General features: G+C 47.9%; 1 pseudogene across 1 annotated transcript; it reads right to left on the bottom strand.

The window, feature by feature from the left end:
* Positions 1-3,811: 3,811 nt before the first annotated feature.
* Positions 3,812-4,331, bottom strand: LOC311617870 (elongin-B-like; annotated as a pseudogene). The gene has a single exon. The product of its transcript is annotated as an elongin-B-like (transcript).
* Positions 4,332-5,803: the final 1,472 nt, after the last annotated feature.

Genomic DNA, 5,803 nt, shown 5'->3' with positions numbered 1-5,803 from the left:
AAGGGAATGTTCTTGGGACGGAAACGCCCAGAGGAAACGTTACCCCAAGGTGGGAGAAATATCACGGAGAGGCAACATCGGGGTCTTTGTGTGAATTCCAGGAATCTGCCCAGAACAAATTATGTTCCAGAGCGTGAGGAGACTTGCAAGTGAATCACCCTTCAGGCATTGTCTAAAGGACAGAACTCTGGAGGCAAGCACTTGTTACAAGTTTTAAACCAGTGAGGAAATTCAATGCCACACGCCACAGGCCATTGTATTTACTGTGAGTCCCAGAAGCAGAATGGATTGTTAACAAGATGGCTGGTGAGCACCTCGAAAGGGCAGTGGGAGAACATCTCCATCCCTGCCATTTTGTCCCCAAGGATGATTTCAAGACAACCATTTCAGCCGAAACACTCAGTGGATAGCAGTGTCGGTCTGAGGACTGAAAGGTCCCAGGTTCGATTCCGGTCAAGGGCATGTGCATTGGTTGCGGACACATCCCCAGTGGGGAGTGTGCAGGAGGCAGCTGGTGGATGTTTCTCTCTCATCGACGTTTCTAGTTCTCTATCCCTCTCCCTTCCTCTCTGTGGAAAATCAATAAAATTAAAAAAAAAAAAAAAGACAAACATTTCAAACGAATGACACCAACATTGATTCATTTTCATCAGGAATGTGTTTTCTGGAACAAACACCACTAAGTCCATTTAACTCCATGGTCTTTCTATGACAAACACTTGAAACATTTCCATTTTTACTCGTTTTCATTTTTTTCAGATGAAATATTTTTCATTAGGAGACTTTGTGCTTGTCCCCCGCCCACTAACAATATCCATTTCCTTATTCCTGGTGACCAGGCCAACGTTTGCCTATCACTATTATATATATAGTATGCTTCCACCAGGCAGTCCAGGGCTCTCAGGAAAGCCAGCTCCACCCTGGCTAATGCAGGGACCACGGCTCAGGCCTCGGCGCATAGAAAATCCCATCTGCAGGGAAGGGTTGTTATTGCAGGGAGTAGGCCAATGGGTTAGAAAAGACTTGGCGAGGACTTTTTGTGGTTCTGGGAAAGAAGTTCCCTTCTCTTCATTCGACCAATGTGGGATGAAGATGGGAAGCCCGGGAGCTTTGCAACCATTTAGTTGCCATGAGGGAAGCTAAGCTACCACACAGAGACCGACAGGGCTCCATGGAAACTGATCTGAAGCCCTGATCAAACTACACCTGAAAGAGCTATTTATGGATCTAACTGTTACAAGAGCCGCTCAGTCCCCTCCCAGTCCTTTTTTCTTTTTTTGCCAATTTACTTGAGTTTTCTCTTCCTTGCAACAGAAAATGCCTTAGCTGATATACCCACTGATTTCATTTTTTATTGCTATTATTTCTATCAAGTCCAACTTTTCTGATTCTATTTTTCTTTTCAAGAGGAGGGGAGGGGAAGGGAGGGGAGGGCAGGGCAGGGGAGGGGAGGGGAGGGGAGGGGAAGAGGAAAGGGAAGAGAAGAGAAGGGAAGGGAAGGGAAGGGAAGAGAGATTTCTGCAGGCATAATGTAAGAACCTAAGGCAGTGTTTTTCAACCTTTTTTGGGCAAAGGCACACTTGTTTCATGAAAAAAATCACGAGGCACACCACCATTAGAAAATGTTAAAAAATTTAACTCTGTGCCTATATTGACTATATATAAAGTAATTCTCTTGAATAGGAATCAAATAAACACAAAGAAAGTATTTTATAATTACTTTATTATGAAATATTAAGTAAACAAAATAGTGAAAAATTATAAAATTCTTGTCTTGTCAGCACCTACGGCACATCAGGCAACATCTCGCGGCACACTAGTGTGCCGCGGAACAGCGGTTGAAAAATGCTGGGATAGAGCATCGGCCTGTGGACTGAAAGGTCACGGGTTCGATTCCGGGCAAGGGCATGTACCTTGGTTTCGGGCACATCCCCAGTAGGGAATGTGCAAGAGGCAGCTGGTCGGTGTTTCTCTCTCATCGACGTTTCTAACTCTCTGTCCCTCTCAATTCCTCTCTGTGTAAAATCAATAAAATATATATATATATATATATAAAAGAGGAAAAAAAAAGTTGGTATAATATTTATCTTAATTACATAGAATTGGGATTTCAGAATAGCTTTAACAGTAATTATAACCTGCCTTGCCGGTGTGGCTCAGTGGTTGTGCATTGACCTATGACCCAGCGGGTCACTGTTCAATTCCCAGACCTGGCACGTACCCAGGTTGCATGCTCAATCCCCAGTGGGGGGCGTGCAAGAGGCAGCCAATCAATGCTGGGGCAGGGGTGTGGGGGCAGGGGTGTGGTGTGGGCAGAGGGTGCGGCCTGAGGTCCCCCAGCCTGGCACTGAGGCGGGGGGAGCAGCCTGAGGTTTCTCAACCCAGCACCAGGACGGGAAGCACACCTTGAGGTCCCCTGTCATAGCCTCAGGTCCCTGCTGATTGCTTGTTAAGGCTCCTTATGGGAACTTGGCCTCAGCTGTGGGTTCAGCCATCTTTGTGATGGAGTGATGGTCAATTAGCATATTCCCACTTTGTTAGGTAGGATAGTCTTTTGAGACGGATTCTTCATATAAATATAATCATATAATATATGGTCTTTTGTCACTGACTTATTTCACTTAGAATAATGTTTTCAAGATTTCATCATGTTGTAACATGTGTCAGTACTTTATTCTTTTAATGGCTGAAAAACATTCCATTGTTACATTGTTTCATGTACTAGTTTTTGTGTGGATATGTTTTCATTTATTTGGGTTATCCAGGAATAGAATGTGGTAAGATGGAAACAGGGTGGAGTGATCTTTTTTTCTCACATCATATGATACCTTCATGTTTAACCTTTTGAACCGTACTGCCATAATGGTTTTCCAAAGTTTCTGCACAATTTTGGATTCCTGCAATGGTGTATCAATATTTGTTATCTGTCTTTTTTATTGCAGCTGTTCTGTGGGTATGAAGAGGTATCTCACTGTGGTTTTGATTTGTATTTCCCTGATGACAAATTATGTTGAGCACCTATGTCCATTTTTTAGTTGGGTTACTTGTCTTTTTACTATTGAGTTATAGGAATATATATATATATATATATATAACCTTTGGACCAGTAGCACTGACCACAAGGGGGGCAGATGCTCCAACCAGTAGGTTAGCTTGCTGCTGGGGTCCAGCTGGTCAGGACTGAGCGAGATGGGCCGGACACACCCTGGAACCCTCCTGTGGTTCCTCTCAGGCCCCAATTATGCACCAGGGCGAGGGACCCCACTGGTGCACAAATCCATGCACCAGGCTGCTAGTTCTTTATATGTTAGTCTAATCTTATGAGCGTCAATGACTGGTTTGCTGTGCTACAGTGGAGTGCTCATGGGCTATAGACCCATGCAGGGCTTTCTGCCGTATATTAAAAGGCAACACGAGCTGTCAGACAGAACTGAAAAAAACAGTTACAAGAGCCTGTCTTCGTATATTTACATATTTCTTTTTTTCTTACTTTCCCTGCTATCACCCCTTGTTCTCACAGCTCTAAATACTATTACTCTAGGTAGAAGTGGAAGGTGACTCAGCTTATCCCATGAATGAAGTGCGTGGGCTTTGAGACAGACAGCTTTCTGATGTGTTCTGGGTAATTACAGTTGCCAGAAATCTGATTCTGAAAGAGTTAGGTGGCATTTTACGTAACTAGAGGTAATAAGTTGAATAGGATGGGATTCATTGGGGTGGCTTTCGGGAGGTGAGTACAGTATTCGGTGAAATTCCCAAGGGGGAAGTGGCAAGAACCTGGCAGAGAAGTGGAGATTCCCGCAGGAGGGAATTTTCTTTTTTTTTTCTTTTTTTTTTTTTTTGACACCCAAATCTCTTTTATTTGGGGAGGGGGGGAGGTTGGAGCCCTGGGGAGGAGCGGGCCCCAGGCCCTTTCACTGCACGGCTTGTTCATTGGCACTGCTTCCTGAGTCCTGTGGCTTCATCACGTCAGGCAGCTCTGGAGGGCTGGAGAAGGGCTCAATGCGCAGAGCTTCAAATGCATCATCTTATAATTTCACTCATATGTGGGATCTGCCCGGAAGGCCAGCCCCACGGTGGCTGGAGCCTGTGGCCTCGCTGTTTGACTGGTGAAGCCACACTCGCCCAGGGTCTTGCTGTCATCCAGAAGTTGGTCATCCTTGTACAGCCGCTGCTCGTCCGGCGGCCGCTTGAGAATGCCCTCGACGATGCGCTTCAGCTCGAACACGGTGCTCGACTCCTTGGCGTCCGTGAAGATGGTGGTCTTGTGGCGCCGGATCATAAGGAAAACGTCCTGGGGGCAGCGGGCCGGCACGAACGGGGGACCCGGCCCCCCCGACCCCCCCGCGCGGCCCGCGGCCCGCGGCCCCCGCCGCCCCCGGCCCCAGCCCGGCGCCCCTCCCCCACCTCCCGCAGGAGGGAATTTTCAAGATGTGCACGGAAATGCCTCATTGGTTCCACTGATCTTGGTGACTCCTGGGAGAAGCGGTGAAAGGTCTAACTGCAGCCTTTGAGCTCATTGCTAGGCTGCTGATAGGCCTGAGAGGTCAATCTTCTTTTGGCTTCCTGATGTGAGAAAAAAGAAGATCACTCCACCCTCTTTTCCATCTGACCAGCTTCCCCCCCGCTACCGACTCCACCCTGCCCTCGGCTTGTGGCTAAACTGCCCAACTGCCAATTCAAACCCACACTTCCCAGCATGCCTTGCACCACCCAGAAGCCCAGTCCCCACCATTCAAGTCTGCTCCCCAAGCGAAAGGGCTCTAGCAAATCACCTTCCAGATTCAGGGCGCCCACTGCAGGGCCCCTCGCTCTTTGGAGGCCTCTCCCCTCCGCCTCCCCGATTGTGGCTGAACTTGCTACCACTTGACAGCAAACCACACTTGACAGGAACAGGAAGGAGGATGGGCCTCACTGCCCTGCGCCTTCTACTAAATCAACAAGGGTGTGCTCATTCTCCCTCCACAGCAGGCTGCCTCGGAGTCTCCCACCCTCTTTCCTCTCCCCCAGGGTCTCAGGAGGCCCCCCAGGGGCTCCTGTGGTGGCCTGATCCTGGACACGCAGAGCTCCTGGGGGTAGGTGGATGTGAAATAAACACGGGACTTCTGACCTGTGCTTTGTGGTAGTTCGTATCTTGCTCCATGGCCAAGGCCTCTCTGGTCTTGGTCACCAGCACTTCCTCCTCCGCAGGCACTCCCTCACTTCTAATGAAATGCTCCTGGTTCCAGGGCTGACCTCCAGGCCTGCACCCTTCCCTGTTCAAGGAACCCCACCACTGCTTTTGCCCTTCTTTCACCTCCCTGAGCAGCCGGAATGGCTATGCCTTTGTGGGCATGCCTTGCTGCTGCCATTCTAGACTGTCACATGGGAAACATGGCCAAGCAGTGGAACAAGCCAGCTTCAAGTCCTGACAGGAGTCCATAATTCTGAAATCCACAAAGCTCTAAACACCAAAGGTATTTTTTAAAATATATTTTATTGATTTTTTTACAGAGAGTAAGGGAGAGAGATAGAGAGCTAGAAACATCGATGAGAGAGAAACATCGGCCAGCTGCCTCTTGCACACCCCTTTCCGGAGATGTGCCTGTAACCAAGGTACATGCCCTTGACCGGAATCGAACCCGGGATCCTTCAGTCTGCAGAATGACGCTCTACCACTGAGCCAAACCGGTTTCGGCACCAAAGGTATTTTTGATGAGTTTGGCATAAACTCATTTGGTTACAAAACCTGGCCTGAACTGACAAGAGTCTATTTTGTCCACTTTTTCTTTTACCCATTTAATGTGAATATTCATTATTGTTG

This window comes from Pipistrellus hanaki (genome assembly GCF_964339955.1).
Source record: "Pipistrellus hanaki genome assembly, chromosome: 2".
Taxonomy (NCBI): Eukaryota; Metazoa; Chordata; class Mammalia; order Chiroptera; family Vespertilionidae; genus Pipistrellus; species Pipistrellus hanaki.
Note: the sequence above shows the minus strand (reverse complement) of the source record. Positions and strands in the feature narration are given on the sequence as shown.